Below are 17,395 nucleotides of genomic sequence, written 5' to 3'. Positions count from 1 at the left end.
TAGCATGCAATAAATATACTAAAAAAGAAGAACTATCTAAGATCAATAATAATCTTATATCTTCATAGTGCAGATAACTCTAAGCATAACTTATGCAAAAGAAAATATGTAATAAAACAAGATCAGAAATAAATAAAATTTATAATTGGTAAATAATAAGCAAAATCAGTGAAATCAATACTTGGTTCTTTGAAAAAGATCAGCAAAATTGATGAACTTCTAGCTAGACTAATTAACCAAGAAAAAGAGAGAGGAGCCATAAACTACCAGTACCATAAATTAAAGAGGGTTCATTACAACTGATCTTATGAAAATTAAACACATAATAAAGGAATAATGTTAATAAATCTATGACCAAAAATTTGATAACTTAAGTGAAATGAACCAATTCTTAGATAGACACAAACTACCAAAATGTACCCAAGGTGTTTTTTATCTATCTTAAAAAATTGAATCAATAATTAATAATCTTCCAAAAAAGAATGCTCCAAGCCTAGATTATTTCTTTGGCACATTCTATTAAACATTTAAGAAGGAAATAATACCCAAATTTATCTACAGTTTATTACAGAAAATATAAGTGAAAGGAACATTTTATAATTCATTTTATGAACTAGCATTACTCTATTACTGAAACCAGATAAAGACATTACAAGATAGGAATATAGACTAGGATTTCTCATAAACAATCAATAACAAAGTTCTGGAAATAATAAGTGAACAGGATACAAAACAAGGTCACAGGATATAAAGTTGATAAAAGTTGCTTTCTTATATGTCAGGAATGAGCAGCTAGAATTGGAAATAAACAAAAAATACAATAGCACCAAAAAAGAAAGAAAGGAAGGGTGAGGGAGGAAAAGACAAAGAGTGAAAAAGAAATATGTACAGGCCCTGAATGCAAACAAAAAAATGCTAAAAAGCTAAAAAACAATGATGAAAGAAGTCAAACAATATCTAAATAAATGCACAGATAGTACATGTGCACTTGAGTTGGGACATAGGATATTTAGTTAGTAGAAGACTAAACATCTAAGATGTTATCTTTTTCCAACTCAATCTACAGATCCAGTGCAATCCCAGTCAAATTTCAACAATCAATTCAGTATATACACCAAAATGATTCTAAAGGTTATATGGAAAGGCAAAGCACCAAGAATATCCAACACAGTACTGAAAAAGAACAAAATTGAAGGACTCACAACCCAACTTTAAGGCTTAATACAAAGATTAAATATTAAAGACAGTGTGACATTGGAAGAAGAAAAAAAATGCATACATCAATAGAACAGAATTGAGAGGCTAAAAATAGACCCATATCAATATAATCAACCAGTTTTTGACAAAGTGTAAAGGCAAGCCGATAGAGACAGAATAGTATTTTTGATAAGTGATACTAGAATAATTGAATGTCCATCTCCAAAAATATTAACCTAGCCACATACCTTATATCTTACACAAAAGTTAATGCAAGAGGCATCATAAATCTAAATGTCAAATGGAGAGAAAATATAAATCTTCCACACAGAAGAATTATAAATAATTTATGTAGATAGGTCACCTTCAAGGAAATGGAGCCTAAATCTCCACTCCGTAAGTGTGGGCTGCATATACTGTCTTCCTTCTAAAGATGATATTTGGAAATGGGGAGGGGGAAGATAACTTTACAAAGGAGACTCCTGATGAACACTACCTCAGCAGGTGATGAAAGCAACATCAACAATGTCATATTGATGGTATGCATCCTTGTTATGCTGTGAGAAGAATGGATCTTTAAATCTATGGTCTCCCCCACCTAAAAAAAAAAAAATATATATATATATATATATATATAGTCCCTGTCTAACCCTGGGAGAAACATCAGACAACTCCTGATTGAAGTACATTCTACCAAATACATGACCAGTACTCCTGTCACGGTGATGTACACAAGGAAATCTGAGAAACTAACATGGCCAAGAAGGGTCTGAGGAGACTTGATGACTTAAAAATAATGTGGTGTCCTAGATGGGATCCTATCCTGAAGCAGCAGAAGAACATTAGCTAAAACTGAGCAAATGTGAAAAAAATTGTGGACTTTAATTAATAATAGTGTAACATGATTTTTTTCATAAATTATGACAAATTTACCACACTAATGCTAGATGATAATAGGGAAAAGTTGCTACAGGACATGTGGAAACTGTACTATCTTTGTCATTTTTCAGTAAATCTAAACTATTTTTAAATATAAATTTATTTTGAAAACTTTTTAAAAGAACTAATAAAATAATGAATATAAAAATACTTCTGAAAAGTAAGCAATGTACTGCTAAATAACTCATGGATAAAATAATTTATCTAATTTATCTAATTGTGATTTATAATTAGACAAATAAAATCACAATTTCTTTTGAAAATACAAAATCACCACAAATTAGAACATATTCTGAAATGACTAATAATGAACAAAAACTACATAATTACATCGAAGGATATAAATAAAGTTTTGCTTTATGGATGTTAACAGAAAAAGAAACAAGTACATGACTTAAATATCCATCCAAAACCTGTGAAAGAAAAATAGAAAAATAAACTCTGAGTAAAAGGGAGAAAATAATAAATAAAAATAGCAAAATATGTGAAATGGAAAATTAGCATATACTGGAGGTTCAACGGAACCAAAATTGTTCTTGAAAAAATTAATGCAATTTATAAATCCTTAACAAATTCAATCAAGAATAAAACTGGGACAAATAACAAAAATAAAAAATAAAAAGATGGACATCACAGAAATACTAGACATTAGAAATATAATAAGGGATTACTCTAAACAATTAATCTGAACAAGGGATTCAGTTAAGTTCAGTCACTCAGTCGTGTCCGACTCTTTGCGACCCCATGAATCGAAGCACACCAGGCCTCCCTGTCCATCACCCTCTCCCGGAGTTCACTCAAATTCACTTCCATCGAGTCGGTGATGCCATCCAGCCATCTCATCCTCTGTCCTCCCCTTTTCCTCCTGCCCCCAATCCCTCTGAGCATCAGAGTCTTTTCCAATGAGTCAACCCTTCACATGAGGTGGCCAAAGTACTGGAGTTTCAGCTTTAGCATCATTCCTTCCAAAGAATACCCAGGGCTGATCTCCTTTACAATGGACTGGTTGGATCTCCTTGCAGTCCAAGGGACTCTCAAGAGTCTTCTCCAACACCACAGTTCAAAAGAATCAATTCTTCGGCATTCAGGTTTCTTCACAGTCCAACTCTCACATCCACACATGACCACTGGAGAAACCATAGCCTTGACTAGACGGACCTTTGTTGGCAAAGTAATGTCTCTGCTTTTCAATATGGTATCTAGGTTGATCATAATTTTTTTCCAAGGAGTAAGCATCTTTTAATTTCATGGCAAAGGATTACTCATGCCAATAATATTTAAAAAGTAGATGAAGTAAGCAAATACTTAGAAAAGCACAAGTTTCTAAAACTGAGACAGGAAGGATAAAATATGATTTGTCCTGTAACTATTAAAGAAATTAAATCTGTTATTAAAACTTTCCTGCAACATAGCACAAGGCCCAGATGGTTTCCCTGATAATTTCTACAAAACATTCAGGGAAAAAGCATAACTCAAACACATCAGGGAATTAAAACAACAACAACAACAAAAACATTTCTCAACTAATTTTATGAGGTCAGCCTAACCTTGATTCCAAAACACGAACAGAGTTTACCAGAAAAGAAAACTAAAAACAAAGATCTTAAATGAATATGGATACAAAAATTCTAAAAAAGCATTATCAAATAAAATAATTTATAAAACCATCATCAAATTGGGTTAATTTCAGTTATACACAACTGGTTTAATATTTTTAAGTGTTTCAATACACTTTGCCACATGAAAATGAAAAGATAAAAAGCATAATAATTTCTATAAAGACAGAAAAAGCACTTGGAAAATTTAACACTGATATATAATTTTTTTAAATACATCAACTAAAATATATAGCATATTGAAAAGCTGAGAGATTACTTTGCCAACAAAGATCTATCTAGTCAAGTCTATGGTTTTTCTAGTGGTCATGTGTGGATGTGAGAGTTGGACTGTGAAGAAACCTGAGCTCTGAAGAATTGATACTTTTGAACTGTGGTGTTGGAGAAGACTCTTGAGAGTCCCTCGGACTGCAAGGAGATCCAACCAGTCCATTGTAAAGGAGATCAGTCCTGGGTATTCTTTGGAAGGAATGATGCTAAAGCTGAAACTCCAGTACTTTGGCCACCTCATGTGAAGAGTTGACTCATTGGAAAAGACTCTGATGCTCAGAGGGATTGGGGGCAGGAGGAAAAGGGGAGGACAGAGGATGAGATGGCTGGATGGCATCACCGACTCAATGGACATGAGTTTGAGTGAACTCCGGGAGATGGTGATGGACAGGGAGGCCTGGTGTGCTGTGATTCATGGGATCGCAGAGAGTCAGACACAACTGAACGACTGAACTGAACTGAACTGACTGAAAATATATATAAACTGGAAGAAAACCCTTTTAATCTGATTAAAAAAAAAAGATTTTAAAACTATAGCAGGTCTAAGAATGAATTATCTAAAAAGAAATTGGGAAAACAATTTCATTTGTAAAAGCATCAAAAATAATTACTTTAGGAACAAAGCTAACAAAGGAGGTAAAAGGCTTGTATACTGAAACTATAAAACATTAACAAAAGAAATTAAAGCACACACAAATATATGGAAAGATATCTCATGGATGGGAGAATCAATATTGTTAAAATATTCAGGATATCCAAAGCAATCTACAGATTCAATGGAATCCTATCAAAATTTCACTAGTGTTTTTCCACAGAAACACAGAAGGTAATGCTAAAAATTTATATGGAACCACAAGAAACTCTGAACAGCCAAAGCAATATTGAGCAAGAAGATGAGATCTGGAAGCATCAAACTTTCAACTTCAAAATATATTACAGAGATTCAATAATCAAAACAGCATGATATTGACATAAATATATACTGGTGAAAGAGAATCAAAAGCTCAGAAATAATGCCATGCATATATAGTCAAGCAATTTTGGGAAAGTAGGCCAAGAATATACAATGGAGAAATGATAGTTTCCTCAATAAATGATGTTGAGAAAACTGGATATTCATGTGCAAAAGAATGAAATTGGAACTTTTTGTCACAGCATACACAACTATCAACTCTAAATTAAATACTGAAACATTATTGAATATGTGTTTTTGTTATTTCCATTTTCAGAGAATAATATGGAGGCCTAGAGAGACTGAATCATGGCATCTATTCCCATCACTTCATGGCAAATAGATGGGGAAACAATGGAAACCCAATGACAGACTATTTTCTTGGACTCCAAAAATCACTGCAGATGGTGACTGCAGCCATGAAATTAAAAGACTCCTGCTCCTTAGAAGAAAAGCTATGACCAACCCAGAGAGCATATTAAAAAGCAGAGACATTAGTTTGTCAACAAACGTCCGTCTAGTCAAAGTTATGGTTTTTCCAGTAGTCATGCATGGATGTAAGAGTTAGACTATAAAGAAAACTGAGTGCTGAAGAACTGAAGCTTTTGAACTATGGTGTTGGAGAAGACTCTTGAGAGTCCCTTGGATTGCAAGGAGATACAACCAGTCAATCCTAAAGGAAATCAGTCCTGAATATTCATTGGTAGAACTGATGTTGAAGCTGAAACTCAAATACTTTGGCCACCTGATGCGAAAAACTGATTCATTTGAAAAGACCCTGATTCTGGGAAAGATTGAAGGCAAGAGGAGAAGGGGATGACCGAGGATGAGATGGTTGGATGGCATCACCAACTCAATGGACATGAGTTTGAGCAAGCTCTGGGAGTTGGCGAGGGACAGGGAAGCATGGCATGCTACAGTCCATGGTGTCACAAAGTGTCGGACATGACTGAGTGACTGAACTGAACTAAACTGGAAGAGACTGAATAATTTTTTAAGGCTTGCAAGTCACAAGTAGCAGAAGAGAAATAAAGACTTCAGCAACCTGACTCAGAGCCAACATCCTAACCAACAACCTACACTGAACAAGGTAATAAATCTGATCTCTCATAGTCCAGGAAGTTGCCTCCAGTCTGCTAAGCTGGAATCCATTCCTTCCAAGCCTGATTTCTTACTTAGGTTTTACTAATTGCTATTTTCCTCATTCCATATGCATATTCTACCTTCTTAGGTATACACTGAAATAGTAATATTTCAATAACCTTTTATTCTACAGGTTGGACCCAATTTTAGTTCTTTTAGAGTAATTAATGGAGGCAGAAGCTTCAGGGCAATGAGAGACCTAGAGACCAAGTGGTTTGTTGTCTCTTTATATTCCATTAAAAGCATGACATTTAGTCATCACCTTATAGACTTCAGGACTTGATTTGCTTTTTTAAAATTTTATTTTTAAGAGGATAATTGCTTACAATATTGTGTTGGCTTCTGCCATACAACTATGTGAATCAACCATATATATCCTCTTCCACTTGAACCTCCCCCATCACCTCCCACTCCACCTATCCCTCTAGGTTGTCACAGAGCATCAGTTTGAACTCTCTGTGTTATACAGCAACTTCCCATTAGCTGTCTATTTTACATATGGTAACGTATACATTTCAATTACTCTCTCAGTTTGTCCCAACTTCTCCTTCCCCTGCTGTGTCCAAAATCTGTTCTCTGTGTCTGCGTCTCTATTCCTGCCCTGAAAACTTGGCTTGCTTTTGGAAAAGAAATTTTTTTTCTTATCTGAGAAGGGATGGAACACAACCTCACACCCCAACTTTTAGAGGAAGAACACAAGATTTTGCCTTTAGCTGTGTATTTTATTCCAAATTGAAGTGAGTAGAAGTTGCTCAGATGCGTCCAACTCTTTGCGACCCCATGGACTATACAGTCCATGGAATTCTCTAGGCCAGAATACTAGAGTGGGTAGCCTTTCCCTTCTCCAGGGAATCTTCCCAACCCAGGGATCGAACCCAGGTCTCCCACATCGCAGGCATATTCTTTACCAGCTGAGCCACAAGGGAAGCTCAAGAACACTGGAGTGGGCAGCCTATCTTCCCAACCCAGAAGTCAAGCCAGGGTCTCCTACATTGCAGGCAGATTCTTTACCAATTGAGCTATCAGGGAAGCCTACTTTTATTCCATGATGGAACATATTCTGGCCCCTTTAATAACCCGAACTCCAGGAGAATTGATTGGTGGTGATGAGACCAAATCACAATTTCATTAGCTCTTCTGAGAAGGGTTCTTTTGGCAGATCCCTCTTTGGTTACTTAGTACCAACATTTTATTTATTTTTTAAAATATAAATTTATTTATTTTAATTGGAGGTTAATTACTTTACAATATTGTATTGGTTTTGCCATACATCAACATGAATCCACCACAGGTATACACGTGTTCCCCATCCTGAACCCCCCTCCTTCCCCGTACCATCCCTCTGGGTCGTCTCAGTGCAACAGCCCCAACCATCCTGTATCATGCATCAATCCTGGACTGGTGATTCATTTCATATGTGATATTATGCATGTTTCAGTGCCATTATCCCAAATCATCCCACCCTCTCCCTCTCCCACAGAGTCCAAAAGACTGTTCTATATATCTGTGTCTCTTTTGCTGTCTCGCATACAGGGTTATCATTACCGTCTTTCTAAATGCCATATATATGCATTAGTATACTGTATTGGTGTTTTTCTTTCTGGCTTACTTCACTCTGTATAATCGGCTCCAGTTTCATCCATCTCATCAGAACTGATTCAAATGTACTCTTTTTAATGGCTGAGTAATATTCCATTGTGTATATGTACCACAGCTTTCTTATCTATTCCTCTGCTGATGGACATCTAGGTTGCTTCCTTGTCCTGGCTATTATACACAGTGCTGTGATGAACACTGGGGTACACGTGTCTCTTTCAATTCTGATTTCCTCGGTGTGTATGTCCAGCAGTGGGATTGCTGGGTCATAAGGCAGTTCTATTTCCAGTTTTTTAAGGAATCTCCACACTGTTCTCCATAGTGATGGTACCAGTTTGCATTCCCACCAACAGTGTAAGAGGGTTCCCTTTTCTCCACAGCCTCTCCAGCATTTATTGCTTGTAGACTTTTGGATCACAGCCATTCTGACTGGTGTGAAGTGGTACCTCAGTGTGGTTTTGATTTGCATTTCTCTGATAATGAGTGATGTTGAGCATGTTTTCATGTGTCTGTTAGCCATCTGCATGTCTTCTTTGGAGAAATGTCTATTTAGTTCTTTGGCCCATTTTTTGATTGGGTCCTTTATTTTTCTGGAATTGACCTGCAGGAGTTGCTTGTATATTTTTGAGATTAGTTGTTTGTCAGTTGCTTCATTTGCTATTATTTTCTCCCATTCTGAAAGCTGTCTTTTCATCTTGCTTATAGTTTCCTTTGTTGTGTAGAAGCTTTCAAGTTTAATTAGGTCCCATTTGTTTATTTTTCTTTTATTTCCAATATTCTGGGAGGTGGGTCATAGAGGATCCTGCTGTGATGTATGTCGGAGTGTGTTTTACCTATGTTCTCCTCTAGGAGTTTTATAGTTTCTGGTCTTACGTTTCGAATTTTATCCATTTTGAGTTTATTTTTGTGTATGGTGTTAGAAAGTGTTCTAGTTTCATTCTTTTTCAAATGGTTGACCAGTTTTCCCAGCGCCACTTGTTAAAGAGATTGTCTTTTCTCCATTGTATATTCTTGCCTCCTTTGTCAAAGATAAGGTGTCCATAGGTGCGTGGATTTATCTCTGGGCTTTCTATTTTGTTCCATTGATCTATATTTCTGTCTTTGTGCCAGTACCATACTGTCTTGATGACTGTGGCTTTGTAGTAGAGCCTGAAGTCAGGCAGGTTGATTCCTCCAGTTCCATTTTTCTTTCTCAAGATTGCTTTGGCTATTCAAGCTTTTTCTATTTCCATACAAATTGTGGAATTATTTGTTCTAGCTCTGGGAAAAATACCGCTGGTAGCTTGATAGGTATTGCATTGAATCTGTAGATTGCTTTGGGTAGTATACTCATTTTCACTATATTGATTCTTCCGATCCATGAACATGATATATTTCTCCATCTATTAGTGTCCTCTTTGATTACTTTCACCAGTGTTTTATAGTTTTCTATATATAGGTCTTTAGTTTCTTTAGGTAGATATACTCCTAACTATTTTATTCTTTTCGTTGCAATGGTGAATGGAATTGTTTCCTTAATTTCTTTTTCTACATTCTCATTATTAGTGTATAGGAATGCAAGGGATTTCTGTGTGTTGATTTTATATCCTGCAACTTTACTGTATTCATTGATTAGCTCTAGTAATTTTCTGGTGGAGTCTTTAGGGTTTTCTATGTAAAGGATCATGTCATCTGCAAACAGTGAGAGTGTTCCTTCTTCTTTTCCAATTTGGATTCCTTTTATTTCTTTTTCTGCTCTGATTGCTGTGGCCAAAACTTCCAGAACTATGTTGAATAGTAGCAGTGAGAGTGGGCACCCTTGTCTTGTTCCTGACTTTAGGGGAAATGCTTTCAATTTTTCACCATTGAGAATAATGTTTGCTGTGGGTTTGTCATATATAGCCTTTATTATGTTGAGGTATGTTCCTTCTTTTCGTGCTTTCTGGAGAGTTTTTATCATAAATGGATGTTGAATTTTGTCAAAGGCCTTCTCTGCATCTATTGAGATAATCATATCACTTTTATTTTTCAGTTTGTTAATGTGGTGAATTACATTGATTGATTAGCAGATATTGAAGAATCCTTGCATCCCTGGGATAAAGCCCACTTGGTCATGGTGTATGACCTTTTTAATGTGTTGTTGGATTCTGATTGCTAGAATTTTGTTGAGGATTTTTGCGTCTATGTTCATCCGTGATATTGGCCTATAGTTTTCTGTTTTTTCTGGCATCTTTGTCAGGTTTTGGTATTAGGGTGATGGTGGCCTCATAGAAAATGTTTGGTAGTTTACCTTCCTCTGCAATTTTGGAAGAGTTTGAGTAGGATAGGTGTTATCTTTTCTCTAAATTCTTGGTAGAATTCAGCTGTGAAGCCATCTGGATCTGGGCTTTGGTTTGCTTTAAGGTTTCTGATTACAGTTTCAATTTCCATGCTTGTGATGAGTCTGTTAAGATTTTCTATTTCTTCCTGGTTCAGTTTTGGAAAGTTGTACTTTTCTAAGAATTTGTCCATTTCTTCCACGTTGTCCATTTTATTGGTATATAATTGCTGATAGTAGTCTCTTATGATCCTTTGTATTTCTGTGTTGTCTGTTGTGATCTCCCCATTTTCATTTCTAATTTTATTGATTTGATTTTTCTCCCTTTGTTTCTTGATGAGTCTGGCTAATGGTTTGTCAATTTTATTTATCCTTTCAAATAACCAGCTTTTGGCTTTGTTGATTGTTGCTATAGTCTCTTTTCTTTTGCATTTACTTCTGCTCTAATTTTTAAGATTTCTTTCCTTCTACTAACCCTGGGGTTCTCCATTTCTTCCTTTTCTAGTTGCTTTAGGTGTACAGTTAGGTTATTTATTTGACTTTTTTCTTGTTTCTTGAGGTTTGCCTGTATTGCTATGAACTTTCCCGTTAGCACTGCTTTTATAGTGTCCCACAGGTTTTGGGTTGTTGTGTTTTCATTTTCATTTGTTTCTATGCATATTTTGATTTTTTTTTAATTTCTTATGTGATTTGTTGGTTATTCAGAAGCGTGTTGTTCAGCCTCCGTATGCTGGAATTTTTAATAGTTTTTCTCCTGTAATTGAGATCTCATCTTAGTGCATTGAGGTCAGAAAAGATGCTTGGAATGATTTCGATTTTTTTTGAATTTATCAAGGTTAGATTTATGGCCCAGGATGTGATCTATCCTGGAGAAGGTTCCATGCACACCTGAGAAAAAGGTGAAAGTCATTGTTTTGGGGTGAAATGTCCTATAGATATCAACTAGGTCTAACTGGTCTATTGTATCATTTAAAGTTTGCATTTTTTTTGTTAATTTTCTGTTTAGTTGATCTGTCCATAGGTGTGAGTCCGGTATTAAAGTCTCCCACTATTATTGTGTTATTGTTGATTTCCCCTTTCATACTTGTTAGCATTTGTCTTACATATGGCAGTGCTCCTATGTTGGGTGCATATATATTTATAATCGTTATATCTTCTTCTTGGATTGATCCTTTGATCATTATGTAGTGGCCTTCTCTGTCTCTTTTCACAGCCTTTGTTTTAAAGTCTATTTTATCGGATATGAGTACTGCTACTCCTGCTTTCTTTTGGACTCTATTTGAGTGGAACATCTTTTTCCAGCCCTTCACTTTCAGTCTGTATGTGTCCCTTGTTTTGAGGTGAGTATCTTGTAGGCAGCATATATAGGACTCTTGTTTTTGTATCCATTCAGCCAGTCCTTGCCTTTTGGTTGGGGCATTCAACCCATTTACGTTTAAGGAAATTATTGATAAGTATGACCATGTTGCCATTTACTTTACAGTTTTGGGTTCGGGTTTATACACCCTTTTTGTGTTTCCTGTCTAGAGAATATCCTTTAGCATTTGTTGGAGAGCTGGTTAGGTGGTGCTGAATTCGCTCAGCTTTTGCTTGTCAGTAAAGTTTTTGATTTTTCCTTTATATTTGAATGAGATCCTTGCTGGCTACAGTAATCTGGGCTGTAGGTTATTTTCCTTCATCACTTTAAGTATGTCTTGCCATTCCCTCCTGGCCTGAGGAGTTTCTATTGAAAGATCTGCAGTTATCCTTATGGGAATCCCCTTGTGTGTTATTTGTTGTTTTTCCCTTGGTGCTTTTAATATTTGTTCTTTGTGTTTGATCTTTGTTAATTTGATTAATATGTGTCTTGGGGTGTTTCACCTTGGGTTTATCCTATTTGGAACTCTCTGGGTTTCTTGGATTTGGGTGATTATTTCCTTCCCCATTTTAGGGAAGTTTTCAACTATTATCTCCTAAAGTATTTTCTCATGGTCTTTCGTTTTGTCTTCTTCTTCTGGGACTCCTATGATTTGAATGTTGGTGTGTTTAACACTCTCCTGGAGGTCTCTGAGATTGTCCTCATTTCTCTTAATTCGTTTTTCTTTTCTCCTCTCTGATTCACTTATTTCTACCATTCTATCTTCTATTTCACTAATCCTCTTTCTGCCTCTGTTATTCTACTATCTGTTGCCTCCAGAGTGTTTTTGATCTCATTTATTGCATTATTCATTTTATATTGACTCTTTTATTTCTTCTAGGTCCTTGCTAAACCTTCCTTGCATCTTCTCAATCCTTGTCTCCAGGCTATTTATCTGTGATTCCATTTTGATTTTAAGATTTTGGATCATTTTCACTATCAATATTCGGAATTCTTTCTCAGGTAGATTCCCTATCTCTTCCTCTTTCGTTTGGTTTGGTGGGCATTTATCCTGTTCCTTTACCTACTGGGTATTCCTCTGTCTCTTCATCTTGGTTATGTTGCTGTGTTTGGGATGGCCTTTCTACATTCTGGGAATTTGTGGAGTTCTCTTTATTATGGAGTTTCCTCACTGTGGGCAGGGTTGTATCAGTTGCTTGTCAAGGTTTCTTGGTTAGGGAGGCTAGTGTTGGAGTTCTGGTGGGTGGAGCTGGATTTCTTCTCTCTGAAGTACAATGAAGTGACAAGTAATGGGTTATGAGATGTCAATGGTTTTGGAGTAACTTTGAGTTGCCTGTTTATTGAAGCTCAGGGGTGTGTTCCTGTGTTGCTGGAGAATTTGCGTGGTATGTCTTGCTCTGGAACTTGTTGGCCCTTGGGTGGTGCTTGGTTTCAGTGTAGGTATGGAGGCGTTTGATGAGCTCCTATTGATTAATGTTCCCTGGATTCAGGAGTCTCTGATGTTCTCAGGATTTGGACTTAAGCCTCCTGCTTCTGGTTTTCAGTTTTATTTTTACAGTAGCCTCAAGACTTCTCCATCTATACAGCACCGATGATAAAGCATCTAGGTTAAAGATAAAAAGTTTCTTCACATTGAGGGACACCCAGAGAGGTTCACTGAATTACATGGATAAGAGAAGAGGGAGGGGGTAGTTAGAGGTGACTGGAATGAGATGAGATGGGATCAAAAGAGGAGAGAGCAAGCTAGTCAGTAGTCACTTCCTTATGTGCACTCCTCAGTCTGGACCGCTCAGAGGTGTTCACAGAGTTATACAGGGAAGAGGAGAGGGAGGAAGTAGACAGAGGTGGCCAGGAGGATAATAGAGGGAAATGAAAAGGAGAGAGACAGATCCAGCCAGTAACCAGTTCCCTAAGTGTTCTCCATCGTCTGGAACACACAGAGATTCAGAGAGTTGGGTAGAGAAGAGAAGGGGTAGGGAAGAGACAGAGGCCACCTGGTGGAGAAAAAGGAGAGTCCACAGGAGGAGAGAGTGGTCAAGCCAGTAATCTTGCACTCAGGTAAAATTGGGTACTGAAGATTGGGTTTTCAAATGTACAAAATTGACAACAAATACCAAAAAGCAAAAATTAAAAATCTAGAGTAGAGGTTGGATTTTCAAAAATGCAATATTAAAGAAAAGAAGAAGAAGAAGGAGAAGAAAGAAAAATAAAAGCCACAAGAATTATTAAAAAACAACAACAACAACCACAAAAAGAGTATATATGGCGTTTGCTTTAAAAATAGGGTCTTTTTTTTTTTGAAAAGTAATAGTAGGTTATGAAAATAAAAATTAAAGGAGAAATAGAGGACTTAAAAATTTTTAAAGGTTAAAAAAAGAAGAGGAAAAAGAAAAGAAAAAAACAATCACGCAACAATATCAACAACAACAAAAAAAAGAATGATTGTAAAAATAGTAAAGATATATCTGGCCCTTTCTCTGGTGTTGTGGGAAGTGTGGGGTCACTTCCAAGGCAGTTCCCTCTGTTTAACTTCTTCTGTATGCTGGTCTCTTCAGTGTCTGATTTCCGCCCTGTCACGGGGGGGCAGTGGTGGACACTTTTTTTTTTTTTTAAGGCTCACTTGTTCAGTTGCACTGTGGGGAGTGAGGGATGCTGCAAACAAGTAACACTGGCGTGTGCTTGCAGTGTCTCAGCGCCGCTGGGCCTGCCCCTGCTCGTGGTGCACACTGCTCAGGCTCTACGTTGCTCTGCCGGGAACTGTCTGAAGCTGGCCCTAGGCTGCATGCACGTCCTCGGTCTAAGCCGCTCAGGCTTGGCACTCAGGTAGCCCTTAGAGGCGCAGATTCGGTTGGGCCTGCGTTTTGTGCCCTTCCCAGGTCCGAGTAGCTCAGGTGTTTGGCGAGCACAGTCGCTCCGATTTATCGCCTTTCCCATCTCTGCTGCTCAGTTTTCTGGGTGTATCACTGGCATCCCTTCTCTGGTGGCTGATGACTGTCCTGAACCCCCAGAAGTCTTAGTTAGCAAAGAAGCCTGCTTGCATTTTGGTAGGTAATGTCTCTCTTGGACTGCGATTACCCCCTTCCAGCCCTTACGGCTCTGGCTGCCTGTCACCGGAGGGGGATGGTCTACAGCCCGTTATTTCTGTTCCATCCTTTGTTCTGTGCGTGGTCCTGGTGGTGTCTTCGGTTTGAGCTTTACGCATTGTAGCTATCCCACAGTCTGGTTTGCTCGCCCAAGTTAGTTCGCTCCGGTTATGCGCAGGGTGTTCCGGCCCAAATCTTACAAAGCACTGCAGCCCGCACCTCCCGTGCCTCCCTGCCCAGCCCCTACTTGCTAGTGGTGGATGCAGGCGTCTGTGCTGCTTCTCCGCTGGGGGAGTTACTGTTGGGCTTGTAATCTGTTGGTTTTAATTATTTATTTATTTTTCCTTCCTGTTATGTTTCCCTCTGTGCTTCCAAGGCTCGCCACAGACTTGGCAGCGACAGTGTTTTCTGATGTTTGGAAACCTCTCTTCTTAAGATTCCCTTCCTGGGATGGAGCTCCCTCCCTACCTCCTTTGTCTCCTTTTTCGTCTTTTATATTTTTTCCTACCTGTTTTTGAAGACAATGATCTGCTTTTCTGGGTGCCTGATGTCCTCTGCCAGCATTCGGAAGTTGTTTTGTGGAATTTACTCAGCATTGAAATGTTCTTTTGATGAATTTTTGAGGGAGAAAGTGGTCTCCTCATCCTATTCCTCCACCATCTTAGGGTCGCCCCCCCTCCCCTTTCATTCTTGTTAGCATTTGTCTTATTGCGGTGCTCCTATGTTGGGTGCATATATATTTATGATTGATATATCTTCTTGGATTGATCCTTTGATCGTTATGTAATGTCCTTCTTTGCCTATTTTCACAGCCTTTGTTTTAAAGTCTATTTGATCTGATATGAGTATTGCTACTCCTGCTTTCTTTTGGTCTTTATTTGCATGGAAAATCTTTTTCCAGCCCTTCACTTACAGTCTGTATGTGTCCCCTGTTTTGAGGTGGGTTTCTTGTAGACAACATATATATGGGTCTTGTTTTTGTATCCATTCAGCCAGTTTTTGTCTTTTGGTTGGTGCATTTTGCCCACTTACATATAAGGTAATTATTGATAAGTATGACGCTTACTCCTTGGAAGAAAAGTTATGACCAAGCTAGATAGCATATTCAAAAGCAGAGACATTTCTTTGCGGACTAAGGTCCATCTAGTCAAGGCTATGGTTTTTCCAGTAGTCATGTATGGATGTGAGAGTTGGACTGTGAAGAAGGGTGAGCGCCGAAGAATTGATGCTTTTGAACTGTGGTGTTGGAGAAGACTCTTGAGAGTCCCTTGGACTGCAAGGAGATCCAACCAGTCCATTCTGAAGGAGATCAACCCTGGGATTTCTTTGGAAGGAATGAAGCTGAAACTCCAGTATGTTGGCCACCTCATGCGAAGAGTTGACTCATTGGAAAAGACTTTGATGCTGGGAGGGATTGGGGGCAGGAGGAGAAGGGGACGACCGAGGATGAGATGGCTGGATGGCATCACTGACCTGATGGACATGAGTCTGAGTGAACTCCGGGAGTTTGTGATGGACAGGGAGGTCTGGCGTGCTGGGATTCATGGGGTCGCAAAGAGTTGGACACGGCTGAGTGACTGAACTGAACTGAACTGATGATCCCATTGCCATTTACTTTATTGTTTTGGGTTTGAGTTTATACACAATTTCTGTTTCCTGTCTAGAGAATATCCTTTAGCATTTGTTGGAGAGCTGGTTTGGTGGTGCTGAATTCTCTCAGCTTTTGCTTGTCTGTAAAGCTTTTTATTTCTCCTTCATATTTGAATGAGATACTTGCTGGGTACCATAATCTGGGCTGTAGGTTATTTTCTTTCATCACTTTAAGTATGTCATGCCATTCCATTCTGACCTGATGGAGAAGGCAATGGCACCCTACTCCAGTACTCTTGCCTGGAAAATCCCATGGGTAGAGGAGCCTGGTAGGCTGCAGTCCATGCAGTTGGACACGACTGAGCGACTTGACTTTCACTTTTCACTTTCATGCATTGGAGAAGGAAATGGCAACCCACTCCAGTATTCTTGCCTAGAGAATCCCAGGGATGGGGGAGCCTGGTTGGCTGCCGTCTATGGCGTCACACAGAGCTGGACACGACTGACGCGACTTAGCAGCAGCCTGACCTCAAGAGTTCCTTTTGAAAGATCAGCTGTTATCCTTACGGGAATCCCCTTGTGTGTTATTTGTTGTTTTTCCCTTGGTGCTTTTAATATTTGTTCTTTGTGTTTGATCTTTGTTAATTTGATTAATATGTGTCTTGGGGTGTTTCGCCTTGGGTTTATCCTGTTTGGGACTCTCTGGGTTTCTTGGACTTGGGTGATTATTTCTTTCCCCATTCTAGGGAAGTTTTCTACTATTATCTCCTCAAATATTTTCTCATGGTCTTTCGTTTTGTCTTCTTCTTCTGGGACTCCTATGATTTGAATGTTGGTGCATTTAACACTCTCCTGGAGGTCTCTGAGATTGTCCTCATTTCTCTTAATTCGTTTTTCTTTTTTCCTCTCTAATTCATTTATTTCTACCATTCTATCTTCTACTTCATTAATCCTCTCTTTTGCCTCTGTTATTCTACTATTTGTTGCCTCCAGAGTGTTTTTGATCTCATTTATTGCATTATTCATTTTATATTGACTCTTTTTTATTTCTTCTAGGTCCTTGTTAAACCTTCCTTGAATCTTCTCAATCCTTCTGTCTCCGGGCTATTTATCTGTGATTCCATTTTGATTTCAAGATTTTGGATCATTTGCACTATAATTATTCGGAATTCTTTCTCAGGTAGATTCCCTATCTCTTCCTCTTTCGTTTGGTTTGGTGGGCATTTATCCTGTTCCTTTACCTGCTGGGTATTCCTCTGTCTTTTCTTCTTGTTTATATTGCTGAGTTTGGGGTGGCCTTTCTGTATTCTGGCAGTTTGTGGAGTTCTCTTTATTATGGAGTTTGCTCACTGTGGG

The sequence above is a fragment of the Budorcas taxicolor genome, chromosome 2, assembly GCF_023091745.1.
Source record: "Budorcas taxicolor isolate Tak-1 chromosome 2, Takin1.1, whole genome shotgun sequence".
NCBI lineage: Eukaryota > Metazoa > Chordata > Mammalia > Artiodactyla > Bovidae > Budorcas > Budorcas taxicolor.
This window is presented reverse-complemented; position numbering follows the sequence as displayed.